Source organism: Agelaius phoeniceus, chromosome 2 (genome assembly GCF_051311805.1).
Source record: "Agelaius phoeniceus isolate bAgePho1 chromosome 2, bAgePho1.hap1, whole genome shotgun sequence".
Taxonomy (NCBI): domain Eukaryota; kingdom Metazoa; phylum Chordata; class Aves; order Passeriformes; family Icteridae; genus Agelaius; species Agelaius phoeniceus.
In genome coordinates, this window is record NC_135266.1 from 47,817,810 (window position 1) to 47,833,935 (window position 16,126).

The window sequence follows — 16,126 nt, forward strand, 5'->3', positions numbered from 1 at the left end:
GTTGTAATCATGCAAGCTGTTTGCAGGCTATTTGTGAGACAAGCATGTGTGGTGATGATGAATGGATCAGAAACCTCGTTGCTATGTGCTGCCTTAGCAGAGGTTGCATAGTAACCATAAATTTTCTCCCACTGGCCATTAGAGCACATAGTTAAAGTAAAAATAAAGGCCAATAGAGTTTGTTGCAGCTCAGTTTTTATAGATTTATACATCAGTTAGGGAACTGAAGATTGTTCTGAGGGCAGAGATTAAAGAGTTGATAAATCAAGCTGTTTCAAACTTGAAAGCAATCTTTTGCTGGACTGATAGTCATTAACAATCCACATTACTATTTGCTACTTAATCACTAACATGTGTTATCAGCACCTAGATGGAACAGTTATTACTTAGCAAATTTGTCCTAAACTAGCCATAAATATATAGAACCATGGAAGTAATTTTTTTTATTAACACTGATGGCTGTGACTCATGATCATTCTTAGCCATCAAGATCAAGGTGATCATGCCCTTTGACAGGGAAACTGGAACAGAAGTTGGGATGTATCCTTTATTGTCTCTCCTATCTCATGACAATGCTTCTGTCCCTACCCCCAAAGAGAAGGAAATTATCTCATCTTGGTACATTATTTTGGGGATCATTACCTGCTCCTCAAGATTTCCTTTCTTAATGAGATTTTACTTCTTGCATGTATTTTTATGAAGTTCTTTTGTCCACTCCTAGCTTAATGTCTGTGGTCATTAATAGCGCTAAGATACCATAAATATTACAAAATTTTCATACACTATCAATCACCTGTTATGTCATGATTATATGCTGATGTCTGGATTCACAGCAATCAGGTATGGAGCCTTGGCCTTGTAGAGAGCTCAATAGCTAAAGGATATACAGTATTTGAGGTTGAATTAGGAGTTGCATTTTTGAGATTATAGAAATCCAGATCCCTTACACACTTAATACTTCAGATTTCATATAAAAACATAATGGCTATGTTTGTTCTACTGCACTACTGAATCCAAGGCACAAATTTATCAATTCCTGACCCCCAAATCAAGTATCATTTTATTTGGTGGGCTTACATAAATGATATTTGCAACTAGACTCAGTCCTGCCAAGTTTTTCATGGAAACAGTTAGTTCAAAGCAGAACTAGAGATTAAGGTACCATTTAATATGCACTGCAGATAATCAGGATTGTTGGTCTCATTTTCATAGTGGTAAACACATACTTGCCAGCTCCTGTGCTGGACTTTATGAAAAGTTCAGAGAACCTTAGTGTGGGAAAGGTAAATGCTTATCCACCAATTCAATCTGCTCTTTGAAGGCAGCAAGTTTACCAAGCCAGAACTACTTAGTTTTACATTGTACTGGGGGTACTATTTTCACTGTTGCTTTATTTGTAGCAGAAAATCCATACTCGGTTATTGCGACTACCATTGTAGCAACCCACTTTTTCAGCTTCTGTGGTTTTTGGGGTTTTTTTGTGGTTTTGTTTGGTTTTTGTTTGTTTATTTTGTTTTGGTTTGGGGATTTTTTGTTTCTTTTTGTTGTTGTTGGTTGGTGGGGTTTTTTTGTTTTTTTTTTCTGCATACCATTTGCTTTCCTTGTAAGCAACTCCTCTTTGTAAATTAAACTGCTGTTATTATTCAATGTTTTCTGAGACCAATGCATCAGCAGATGTATGCACTTCAGTGTCATTTCCTGTGGAGGGATAGAATGTAAGAAAATAAAGATAGTGCAGAAGGTAGTCTCATACCTGACGAGTTGCAGCTGCACTAATTGCCAAAGAGTAGGAACAGGCCTGCCCTTAATAGGCCACAGCTGTGTCCAATAAGAAGATGAATGTTACAAAAGAGTAGGTTAGCTGGGTGAGGAGAGAGATGGAGTTTGTTGGTTGTGCTGTGAGGTGATACCCATGAGAAATCACTGAGAGGGTATGGGAGCACTGCAATAAGATGACAACAATTTCCCTTTGACTGCTTAGTTAAATGCTAAGGTCTCCACTGAGGCTTCTCTGTGTCCTCCTCCTTCCCAGCACAGGTTGGTAATTTTTTTGCCACATTTATCTATAACAGTTTGACTTTATTGAGAAGTATCTGCTATTCACAGAGTGTTCCTTTGCAGCTCTGCTGCTCTAATCTGTTTTAGGCCCAGATGAGATAAATTGTGAGCAAGAACAAGACGAGAAAAAGAAGCATCCAGTTTATTAGCAGCTCATGTTGTGGTTACTAGTTATCTATTACTCTATGGAATGCAAAGAGGGAACATCTCAGACACTATTTCTGTTAGGTACGAATTGTATTTTTGTGAGGATTATGGGTCAAAATAGCTGGCTTTTCTCTTTTTGCTTAGCACAATATTCTGATAGGTAAATAAATTCACCTAATTCAACTGCAATCATCTAATTAAAAAATATCATTTGTAAGCTAAACTAAAAGAGTTCCAGAGGGATCTTGAAAGGTTTGAGAGCTGGCCTGTGTGAACCTCAGGACAGATGCAAGGTACTGCACCTGGGTTGGGATAATCCCAAACACAAATACAGACTGGATAGAGAACTGATTGAGAACAGCCTTGGGGGGGATGATTTGAAGGTATTAATGGATGAGAGCCTCAATGTGACTCAATAACGTGCGCATGCAGCCCAGTGAACCAACCACATCCTGGGCTGCATCAAAAGGCATGACCAGCAGGTCAAGGGAGATGATTTTCCCTCTCTAATCTGGTTTTCATAGTGGTAAACTATGAAAATAGTTTAATAGCCTGTCCAGATCTTGGGACTGCAGCACAAGAAAGATGTGGGTCATTTAGAATGAGCTTACAGGAGAGTCACTAAGTTGATCATAGGGCTGGAGCACCTTTCCTGTTAGAACAGGCTGAGAGAGTTGGGTGTTATTTAGGCTGGAGAGGAAAAGGCTTTAAAGTGACCTTATAGCAGCCTTCCAGTGTGGCCTACAAGAACTCTGGAGAGGGAGTTTTTAAAGTGCATATGATGACAAGACAAGGGGGGATGTTTTCAAACTGAATAAGTTTAGATTAGATATCAGGAAGAAATTCTTTACTGTGTGGGTGTTGAGACACTGGAACAGATTGCCCAAAGAGGTTGTGGATGCCCCAAGCCTGGAAGTGTTCAAAGGCAGGGTAGGATAATGTCTTGAGCAACCTGGTCTAGTAGGAGGTCTCCCTTACTATGGCAAAATGGGTTGATCTTCAGGGTTCATTACAATCCCTTACCATTCTAGGATGTTGTGATTCTATGGAATTCCCACTTAAAATGTGTCTAGGACATGGAGGGTTGTGAAAGGAGGGGTGGACTGAAGCCACATTTCTTATGGTATTCTTCAAACCATTTCCCAATGCCTGGAATTAGTTCTATTGTTGCCTTTTGCCCAACCAGGAAATGAAACTCAAGATAATTTTAGTAAGGAGGTACTATAAAAGAGGGTATTTAATGAAGGCCTTCAGGGGCAGTTATGGAAAGATGTCCACAAAAGCCCACCCCTACAGGGATAACTACACGTTTAGAGGTTTTAGGAAATTAGCATATTTGATTAAAAGCACCAATTAGCAGACAAGTGATGATGCAATTGCCCCCCAGGTCAAGCTCCTTCTCTGGAGCCCCCTTCTTCAGCAGTAGCTGTACTTTGTCCATGAGAATGTATCTCAAAGAGTTGTTCTTGGCCTTGGTTCCCTGGAAGAGCCAAGATAGGACAGGGGCTTGTACCCACTGGGGCTTGGAGCTCTGGAATTTTGTCTTTCTTCCTAGAGAAAGGCCATGGAAAAGTACTGGGAAAACTAGCTACTAATAAAATAGGTGACAGGGTTAAAAAAATGTGTGAAGAATACAGAGAGCATATAAAGGAAAAAGGTAAAACCCAAATGGCATCACTGTGGCAAAGCTGGATCCAGGTAAATATTTTAGGCAAGATTTGACCTCTGGTGCGTTCTCCTTTCCATAAAGGAAATCCAGGCAGGCAGAGAGGTGTTCCAGTCAGAGCTATGAACTATGTCGCATGACAAAATGTCACCTGCCCCACCCACTTCTTTTGGGGGTACAATAGGGAAGGGCAGCAGGTATGCCCTCATCACCCTGTGACACAAAGGGCTGTGTTTCCCCCATCCCTTCCCCTGCCAGGGTCTATCAGGCTGTTCCCACTGTCTGTTTACTGTGTTGACTTCTTAGTACATATTCTACACATTTTCATTTGTTTCCCTCACTTTGAAAGCATACAAAGCTTCTGAGTGTGACCTTTCTTCTCTGGAGTAGCTGTGAAGTCTCATTTCATGTATCTGTAATCCGGTTGTTTATTGCTTTTTGCAGAGAAGATTTAATAGAAGAAAGCTGCAGTGAGAGTTCATGCTACTTTGAAGTTTTGCTTTAGTAAGATACACATCCCTGATTTATTAGCACAATTTACAATTATATTGTAAGTAATTAAAGTAAAAACTCACTTGTCAAAATAAATGAGCACAGTATATTTTGTGTGGAGGCAACCTTGATGGCTAATTGGATTTGCGTCCTTAGTCATTTGCAAAAAAAAAAGTCAGCAATGAGTCTTGTATTACTATGAATTAATTTTTTTTCTTCTGCACTGCTTCACTAAGTGTAGTCAGAGTTTCATTTTATTATATATGCCTTTCAAGATGCAATTAGCAAGTTCCAATTCCACGCATTTTTTAATGAAACATTATGAAAATCTGAAATGTGTTTTGAAAACATCTCTTGATTACTTTGCTTTGGATTTACACAGCACCAGCTTGTAGGAGAATATAAAAATCCAGCCTGATTACCCTCAGGCACAAAAATATTCAGTGTATAAAGGGAGAGTAGCGAATGTCATTTTATCTTGACCCTAGTGAGCCTTTTCCCCTGTTTCTTATATTTAAGTTGATACATTGCAGTCTGAATAGGCAGACAACTAGACAGGTAAAAACCTGTTGTGGGTAAGGGGTCATGCTCTGCCTGGAGGCTGGTATCAAGAAGAGAACTGCAGGGGTCTGTACTGGGACATGTCCTGTTTAACATCTTCACCTGTCATCTGGAGGAGGTGACACCGAACTGTCATCGAGTTCATTGGTGGCACCAAAGTGTGAGGCATGCAGCAGCAATGCTGGAACAAAGGGAAGCCATTCAAAGTGACTTTAACAGGCTAGGGGAATAGGCCAGTGCAAAATCTCGTGGAACTCAAAAAGGACAAGTACAAAACTCGGTCCCTGGGGAGACTGAGAAGTGACCTCATTGCTTTCCATAGATTCCAGGGGAGGTGAAGTGATAAGGGAGGTGCTGGTCCTGATCCCTGTCACCAGGATCCAGTGATAGGATGTGTGGGAGTAGCTCAAAGCTGCAACACAGAAGGTTGAGACAATAGAAGGTAACATTTCTTTATTGAAACAATAGCCGAACACTGCAACATGCTTCCTAGAAGAGGTGGTTGATGTTCCATGCCTAATTGTGTTTAAGAATCATTTGGATAATGCCCTTAATAATACAATTTAACTCTTGGTCATCCCTGTAGTTGTCAGTTGGAATAGATCAGTGTAGGTAATTTCCAACTGGAACCATTCTGTTCTAATGAAGGGTATGGACAGAAAAGTTGGGAATAATTTCAAGGCTAGAAAGGCTCTGAAGCAGCAAGCTGGGTGTGAGCCAGTTGCAGAGATGGCTGACTGTATCTGGGGCTGCACGATGAGAAGTACAAGCAGTAAATCCTGGCAAGAGATTATGCCTCTTATTTTCACTTGAAACTTCATGAGCCTTGCATGGGTCCACTTCTCAAGTGTGTCCCAAAGTCCCTCAAGGTGGCATCCCTTTTCTCAAGCACATAAAATGCACCACTCAGCTTGGTGACATCTACGCTTTCTGTTCCTCTGTAACTGAAGTTTTGGTATCAGTCTCTGTGCTATTTATGTAGTGTTGTTGTATTTCCTGAGTTTTGCAAAGTTATCTATAGATTTAAATAACACAAATTCCTTATATTGATTCAGGTTTCACAGAGCCACAGACTTTTCACAGATTCTGTGATTCTGCTAAAATTTTCAAAATTATTATTCTTCTGAATCAATAATACATTCCATAAATAATAGCAGCCAATCTACAGAATGCCATATGCATGATTGCTGTATTTTTGCCATCCTGCTTTGTGCTCCTTATTTTTTTCTCTTATTTTACCATCAGTGACAATACTTCCGTATCTCTCTACATAGTTTCCTTGTTTTTAAAAAAAAAACAAACAAAAAAACCCCAACCAAACCAAAAAAACCCCCACCCAAAACCCAACACAACCTTACAAGGAGCTGCTAAAGGATTTTTAAATAGTTGGATGCATTTTTTTCTTCTGTTTGTTCTCCATCCAAAATACTTATCATGCATACAAATAACTTTAGAGATTGAAAAGAAATATATGTCAGTTTTGCATAGTTGTACTCATTTATTCCATTTCCATTACTTCTCTTGCTCCTGAAGGTAAGATTAAGATCATTTGTTTGAAAAACATAGAGACTTGTCATTCAGTGTGATGGGGACAGATAGGTTCTTTTGGGCATCCCTGGCAGAATTATGACAACACTGAGCTGCAGTTACAGGTGGGGTTTTTTGGTTTTTAACAGATTTTTCTGATTAGCACAGTATGGAATCTTATGATCACAATAACACAGATTTTTATAAAGAGAATCAGTGTAGTATAATTTTGTAAGTTGTGTAGCAAAGAACTTTACAGCACAGTTTAGCTTACAGATTTGACCCTCCATAGTTATACTGACACAGCAAGCCAAATGTTAAGATTTGACCTGATCTATCTTTTAATGAAGACTTCAACCACAAAATAGAACATGAGTCACTCAATCCTTGCAAGAAGTAAACAGTGGCTGAGGGGTCCTCGGCCACTGGTGGATCCGTGTGTTTTGCCATCCAGCAGTGTTCTGGTCCAGCTCCCATTAGGACATGTAACTGCTTGATTCTGTGGATCGTGGTCTGTGTGCCATTACATTTTCCTCTCCTGTGATAGGATCCTCACCCCCTGATTGGTCAGGTGCCTGAGACCTTCAAGGCCAGCTGGAAGGGAAACAGCAGTTCAATTAGCCCAATAATTTATCTATGTGAATAGCAATGGGACAGGACATGAAAAGAAGGCAGAAGAGCTTGGCTGTTTCCTTCAGGCACTTTCCATCTCCCCAAATCTACTTTAGTTTTACTAGGATTCTAAGATGATGCATCCCTTGCTGTTGTCTTTGTTATTTGCTGATATCCTGTTAATTAATCTATTTAATACCATTTCAAATCTACTGGTATTGTCTACTAAGACAGCAGTGTCTCAGAAATTCATTGCCTGCTTTGCAAAGAGGTATTTTCTTTTATATCTTTAAAATGTAGTGTTAATTTATTTGCCACATTCATGAATTTTTAAAGCTTAAGTAACTTCCTTGTCTGTCTCTTCTCTAAAGTGTATCTTAATTGTTTTCATATTTCATTCTCAAAGCCAGTGCGCCATCTCCTACATCATGCTGGTTTTTATTCTCTGCACCTTTTCTTACACTCCTGTATCTTCCCTCAGGCTCAAAGTGCAGAACTGTGCAATTTTTAAGATGTCAACACAACAAGTTTTTATACAGCAGCAAGAAGATGACCTCTATTGTATTCACATTGCCTTTCCTGATGATCCAAAACATTTTGTCAGTTTCTTTATGGCAGATGTTTCACATTGAGCCAATGATTTCAGGGGGCTGACAATGACTCCAAGCCCCACTTATAGGTGCTAGCATTTTTACCACTTCTGTGCAGGTGTATATACATAAAATATTTATCTTCTAAAACCTTTATCTTGAGGTCTTTTATAACTTCCTTTTGAGTGAAAAAAAACCCAACAAAACAATTTTTTTTTTAAACTAAGAATTTTAAAAGTATACTTTTGAAGTGTTTCTCCACAACCAATAACACATTAAGGGAAGGAATATTTTCAGAAGTTTTGATTTTGTTTTTTTCTGGTGATAAAGAGAATTACACACTTTTATTAAATCATTTCACTGTTAGTGTCCAGAAAGCCTTTTTACATTTCCAAATGGTTGCTCCAAAAGTAGGTTTTTTTCCCTAGGAAAAATACTGAACCAGTCACTTTGCCTTTACTTCTGTATGCCTAAGAAACCTGTGGTCTGTGGTTATTTAGTATCTTTTTTTACTTCATGGTTCATGTGCTGGAAAATAATTCTCAGTTATGAAATCTGACTTTGAGTTCAAGCAGTTGCTATGCAAGAGATACTGCTGAGAAAGAATATTGAATCTTGCTATTTCTGTAGATTGTAATTTAACCTGGAACTCTGCCAAGATAAAAGGAAAAAAAAATCAAAAGTTACTCACTTGAATCTAATGAGACTGCTAGCCTTACTTGTCTTTGCAATTATTTTTTCACTTTTTACCCATAAACAGGTTATGTAGTGCAGCATCATTTTATGCCTTTTGTTCTATCACTAGGGTCTCAAATATCTTTTCATCTTCCTCATTTCTGTATATACCTATGTAAACACTTGTTCATTACTATTTCTTGACTTTTAAAATGGGAACATGGTTTTTACAGAACTTTTTCTATACATTGTCTTTGCTTATTAGTTCATCTTTTGTGATTTTTTTTTTCTTTTCAGATTTAAATTTGCAGTACTGCTAAACTTCATATATCTCATATATGTATTACTGTATCCTCAAATTTCAAGAAAAAAATTGTCTTTGTTAACTAGCAATTTTGGTAGTACTCACTATAGAGGTTTATATTCTGTGTTTCTCTGCAAAGTTATCATGTCTATGCAGTTTTTGTAGCCTTCTACCAGACTAACTTCAAGAAATCTTGGGATAGTAAGAGTATTCTTCCCCCTGCTATTGAATCAAGAAGGTGCTGCACAGGGCATCTAAGTACAATAAATAGAAATAGTCTGGATGAAACCAGTGACCACTTCTGTAGGTGGCTGTGTATTTCAGCTGATAAAATGAGCAATGAAAGCCTTGGTGCCCCTGATACCAAATGGCCACAATTTCCTCTCGTTTGTATTGTTAACACTCAGCTCCCTCTGCAGACAGATTTTGAAAGGAGGCAGCTGAAGCAGACCAAAAGAGAAATGGGGGTAGAGCTAAATGTTAAGCCTGTGAAAGACTAACTCATGGGACAGTCTTGTTTATGCTGGCATTTTTCAAGTTTATGTATGAGCATATTCCTGGGCATAGGCATTCTCTGAGGCAGCTTTCACACTGATGCTAGCAAAGGCTCAGGACTGTTCCAGAAGGCAGCCTGAAGGTAACCCTGGAAAAGAAAGGAAAAGGAGTGTGTCCATGTGGGTGGGAGCTGTACTGTGCTGCCTCTTCTCTGGGCTAAAGATTAGATCTTGAAGTATTTTATTTAATGGTGCCCATATGAAAGTCATTATCACCTACATTTGTGACAGGGAAAATCAACATATCATACAAAATCCTCTGAAATCTAATATGAATAAGAAAAAAATCAGGAAACCACATACAGCTACTTTGCCTAGCTTGGCTCTCTTCAAGTAACAAGTTCAGGAGAATAAAACCAATAATTTAGGAAAAATGCATCATTTATATCAGAGAATCTTTGCCTACTTTTTCTAATTACTGCCTGTAAGTAGAATGAGGAATATTTTTTCTTCACCTTTCATTTGGTATATGTCAACACATTCTTAATCTCATTATATACTGAGGTAAACTTAAACCACCTATGTTCATGTCTTTAATTCAAAATTGAAATAATTTCTTGAGGACTTTAAAATCTTTTGTAAGAGAAAAAAAATTCTGTGATACAATTTTGTATAACATTTATACAGGTATTTTATTAGAAGTAGCTCTGGTATTGAAAGTTCCAATTCATATTGCCAGCAGCAGAGACCATTGTCCACAAACCACTCTGTAAGTAATTTTATTTTTTTTTCTTGCTGGCTCTAGAGCTGAAAGTTTGTTTTGGCTTTTGATATGATATTGATACTGAGGTGCTTACCATGTTTGGTCTTATTGTTGAGTTGACATATGTAAAATCACATTGGAACTTTTCCATCCTATTTACTATTTTTAAATCTTTGTATGTGAAAGATAGAATGAAAGGAAAAAAGTTTATTAAACTTCTGTTTTAAGAACACTGTTCCTTATAGTATCCCATATTCTATAGACAAATTTGAACATTAGTTTTTATAATGCATTTTTCAAGTTCCAGGATAAGGCGTACATTCTCTAATATTGTAGAAGATTCTTCTTGGCAGAAGAAGGAACATATGAATTCCAACTTCAATTTTAGTATGACCTACCTTTTTTTTTTGCATCAATTTATTCTAATATTCTCTGTGTTAGTATTTTAGTCAATGTTATTTCTCTTCTATCTTAGAATTTAGACAGATTTTAGTTTATTGCTTTACTTCTTTAGCCTTAATTTAAGCTCGTCTTCTTTTGAAAGCTATTTGAACTTGTGGACACATCTCCTCTTCCCCTGTCTTTCTTATACCTTAATGGAAAGTTTACTTTATCCCTTTTTATCCTTTATCCTTTTGCTATGTAAGGAGAGATTGCTTGTTTTTTTATTTCCTTCTCCAATCTGCTAAAAGTGTCAGTAAATGTATCCTCTGTTGAATCTTTTGCCTGATCAAAGGCTTCAGAAATAATAATGCTAGTCTGCTCCTCAAGTAATTTCTCCCTTAGCAAAAGAGGGTTTATACTTGTAGAATTAACTGATGGATAAATGAACTTTTGGAGCACTAAGTCTTGTTTAAGAGTTTTCTTTCAGCCTCAGAGACATTAGAAAATGCTGGGGTTTTTTTGTTTTTGGTTTTTTTTTTCCTAGATATTACTTTTTCCATATGTATCCAATTAGTGAGTTCTGTTGATGACATGAAAATCTTGACAAAAATTTTTTTATGCCTATTATTACTGGGTTTTTTTGCCTTTATTCTTGTGTATTTTTGTAAACTCTATGCTTTTCAATTTCTCATTTCACTATGAAATTTTTTCACAAACCCCCTGACTTTTTCATTTATTTTAGTCCCAAGTTTCATCTATTTTGCCTCGATTATCTATGAAGAATTTCATCTAGTCTTTGCATATGCACTTCTGTCCCAGTTTCTCACTTATCTATGTCCAGCTTTAAAAGGGAGTATATGCCCTTTTTCTTTTTACACCTATTGCTGCATTTTATAGTGATATTTATCTTCTAAGGTTTAGGTATATAGTTTTTATCCTATTTTTTTTCACATTAATGTATCTCTAAAAATAAATTAAACACATAACTTGATGAATGACACAGAACAACCCAAAGCTGTAGGAATGCAAACATGTTTACTCTCTAAATCAGGTGGGCAAATTTAAACTGTGTACTGGGAATGATGCCTGGCCATGATCATAATTCATGGACTGTACCTAGGAATTTTTGGAGAGACTGATTGTCATCAAAGGCCAAAAGCTCACTCAGAGCCATTTTAATGACTAACAGTGGAGCTGATTGTTTTCCAGTGCTTGGGAATATTTTTTATGGTGTGGGTTTTTGGCATTTTGCAGTTGTGGGTTGGTTGGGGTTCTTTGTTTCATTTTGCTTTGAGCTGTGGGTTTTTGGTGGGGTTTTTAAAATTATTATATTATTATTAAGATAGGTTAAGAAATATCTGCTTTCTTGGTAGACCCAGTAAATGTAGCTCCACCATTTGATTGATTGACGAGTCTGTGAAGTGTCAATTTTAGTTATGCATCGCCTGTTTAACCTGCACACTGCTTGACCTAAATATTGGTAACTTTAGTTCTCTATTATGTCCAGAACTTCAATATGTTGTTCATCTTTCATCAGGTGAATGAGTTACAGCAGTTTCCTTCCATATGCTTTCCAAGTTCTGCTTTCATCTTCCTTAGCTATAAGTGGCTAAATGAAATCTAATCTTAATTAAAAGTCTGAAATCCTATAATATCCTATTGACATTAAACTCTGGAGGATGATAATGTAGCAGTGGTTAAGGCTAAGAAATTGAGAGGATTATAGATATAATTAATATCATGTAAAATAGAAACTTGAATTTTAAGTAAATGTTAGGATTAAATTTGTCTTTGAGATTTTACTTGTAAATCTATTGAATCTCCTGTACAGATCCATACACAATGAGGGGGAAAAAGAACTGATGTGTTCAAAGTGTAGGCTCTGTAACAGGCCTGTGACATGAGATTTTTTTCTTCAAGAGTTGCTCCATTTGACATCATCACTTATTCTGCTTTAAGCCAGTCTCTGTGGGGTACATTGCCATCAAAACAAAAATTTAGATCCATGACTATCCTCAGTCCATTAGATTGCTCTCATTGCTATCAATTGTCTCACACCTTTAAGAAATTATGTAAATTGTTGTATTTTTCTTGAAAAATAGCAAGGCTGATGTCTTTACATGACTCTGCTAGGAAAAAGGAATGGCCCATTTACTAACATCTGCTCGTGTACTGTAAAATTTAAAAAGACTGAGGCAGTCCAAATAGGACAGGGGCCAGTGCAGGAGCTTCATGGTGATGTTTGGCAAACTCCTCTGCCCAGAATTTTTCTGGATTCTATACTAAGCACTTGGTTTTCTTAGAAGAACAGAAAAAAAAATATGACTAGGAAGCTGGGTTGTTTTCATCTACTTGATATTCACATAATTTAAAAGAAGCAAGGTGCAACTAATCAAATCATCTGTTACAGATAATATCCTTGGGAATTCATCAATCAAGACCACTTTTAAATTACTGCTGAAATTATCAGTGCTAGTAATTTCATTATACATACCTAATCAATGCTTCATAAAAAGTGTATAAGAATGCTAAGAGAGTTCTTAGGTACATAAGTTAATATCTTGCTGGTAGGAGCATATGCTATGAAAAGTAGCATTTGTTTAACATTTCAGTATTTCTATATAGTCTACTGAAACACAAGACAGAAAAGAAGAAACTGGAAGATACAGAAGAACTTAAGGTTTCTGTGAAGTTAAATAAGTTTTTCTACTGTTACATAGATGTATGTGCATATACATAGTTTGTACCACATAAATATTCATATGACTTATTTGATGAGTAGAAAAGACTGCCAACTGTATTTCAGCCACACTACCTTCTGGCCAACTGCTTAAAGTAATAACTTAACAGACCCTCTGTAGAGTGAGTGCACCATGTCCATCACTTATGCTTAGAAAATGTTAGCTAAAAAAACCCAAAACTGAAACTGGGTTTGCATCCCTGAAAGGGATATCTTCATCTCCTTGTTATGTGTCATATTTTTTGGATACACCAACAAATACCAGAGAACAACCCAAAATTAAATGGAAAAAAAAAATTAGGAATTACTATTGCATTTCTTTATGATTAAAAAAATTATAGCAGTTGATGAAATTTAGTTCAAAGAAAAAATATTCTGAAATCCTTTCTCTGCTAGACATGAAGCTTCGTAACTGCACTTGCTATAACAAAGGATTACAACAAATAACAATAGCTTTGCTGTGTTGTTCTTCTGTGAGTACAGAAGTGTCAGAAAGCTTGAAAGAGCAAAAAGCTTGAAAGTCTTGACATTTTAGTAATTTAAAAAAAAATCTGGCAGCAACAAGTAAATCTTTGTGTTATGGTTGTTTTGTGCTTGCTGCTAAACACAGCATATCAAGGGGTTCAAGGGCACTTTAAATAACATGGAGGAGAGCACAAGCTCTCAATCACAGCATCCAGCTACATTCTAAGTATTGTAACTGGCTCTGAAAGACATAAATGTGACATCTTACGGTGATGGTACTCATCCAAGTGTTATGAAAGTAGAATAAACAAGAAGAAACAAGATAAAAAGAGGTGTTTCCTACTTACTGCCTTATTGCTGTTGACAGACTTTTTACACAGAGCTTTGGAAATCAAACAACAATGAGTTTGGAAATGAAAGAAGTTGAGTTTTAGTACTATGGACAAATTCTGACAAAAAAGGAAGGAAACTATTTTTATGTATACACATCTAAATGTGTATGTGAATATTTGCAAACATATTATGAATACATACTATATATTAAATATATTTCTTTTATTTATTACCCTGTAGGCCTTTTGTAGTAGATGCAGTAGTGGTATATACTGTGGAACAATGATTTTAAATAATATTAAGTAATACCATTATATCAAACATAATTTAGGAAGTAAATGATGTACAACTGACTTGTCAGATTTGAATGTCACCAGTGTAAGTAAGAATCCAGAATAACAGCACCCAAAGTTTCCACATGAATTTGTAGGGAAGATCAATCTAGATTATTAATAGGGAAGAAACAACACAATAAAAAAGCTGTCTTGAAAATGGACCTATTGTCTGATGACTCTCAACTAACCATCTGAAGTTTTAATGGTGGTTACAGGAGAGCAAGACCAGTTGTTCAAATTCTTTCCTCAATACCTTTAGATGGGGAAGATTTTGCTTAGAAATCCCTTTGAAATCTTTCAGAAGATTTCTGAAATCTTTCAGACCCCAATATATTTTGATATAGGGAGCTGGAAAAAAACACTATTAGGAATAGATACTAAATACTGACAATATATTATTATTGCTCATTTGTACACACTTGTATGCTATGGAATTTGCTGCCAAATTTCAAGTATCTTTCCAGTCATAAAGGACTCTAGAAAGAAAACTGTGCCTGTAGTCTTCACAGATCTACATACCCCAGCAAACATAAGATCTTGAATCTGTGACAAACTGACTGGATGAGAGGAAAGGTCACCATGATGCAGAACTCAGAACAAATTTTAAAAAGCCAAAAATCTCTAAAGCAGCAAGTATTGCAATTTTGTGGAAAGATATACAAAGTAAATGACACAAATATATTTTTAAAAGTGCCAAAACTGCAACAAAAATAAAATAACCACCAAGACCTTTAATGTTCACTTTGTATACTGGCCTATATCTTATAATTTTTGCAAATACTGCACTCTCCAAAGAAATGTTTTGGAATGCTGGCTTGCTAAGCTATGGGGAAAAACAAAGAATGTAGCTGTTGATCAGGTTTTTTATTAACATGAAACTTTATCATAATCACAGATGACTTGTCAATTCTTAGAATTTGGCAGGGAGTACTTAAAAAATAAGCACAGGATTTGCCCAACTCACTGGTCTGTCCTGTCCGATTTACTGCCTCTGGCAACTGAAAGTTCTTGATTCGTCACAGTAAGAATAAAAAGTAAATTAATATGATGCACCTACACAAATCAGCAACATTTTACCCACTACTGTCCCCTTGGATGAGTAGTTTTATATAAGGAATGGGAATTTATTACTGCATTTGAACATGCTGTTTCTATCAGCTGCCAAAACACCAGCAGATTACAGCTCCTTCTTTTGTGTCCTCTGGGGGATCAGCAGGGCTGCTGCACAAACGCAGAGCCAGCAGTAAAGTGGGGATAATCAGGCTCTGCATGTGAAACATGCATGAAATATTTGTAAAGATCTATGCTTGTCCTGTTTGCTGCATTTTTAAAGTAGCAAGCTGGTTGAAGAAGATATATGTAGATCAGTGCATTAGCTGATTTCTGGTAACTGTTCAGGAGTGTGGCTTCTGTGATTTCAGGCAGAAGTGGCTGCTGCAGTCACTTTATTCTTTCTCCCCACATGGCTCTTACCAGACTAATTCCTCACCATCATGAGGATGCTGCTTGGATCCGGTACATTTCTCAGATTAACAGCATTGAAGCAGAAAGAAACATTTCATATCACAGAAAACCTGAGATGTAGCATTAAAATGAATTTTAGGATTTCAAATAACAGTTGTTAAAGCTGCAGCAATTTTGGAATGTATGACTGATGGTAACTATGTCACTCACAGTCATTGTGGTAATAAGTGATAGTTTCCTGCACTGTGAATATAAACTGTAGAAAATAATGTTATCATGTGAACCAACAAAATATGGTTCCCATAGCAGCTGCTGTTTACTGGGAAAAAATAGACTATGCCATTAATTTAATTATGCTTTGGTGAGAATCGCAGCCATCTATATGTTTTGCCAGCCAGGGGGCAGCAATTGCAGAGGGCCAGTACTCCCTCGAATGCATCTAGAATGAGTTTTAGAAATGATGAGTGGAACTATCTGTTGAAATCATAAAAGGAACTATTTCTAGTGTGCACACGA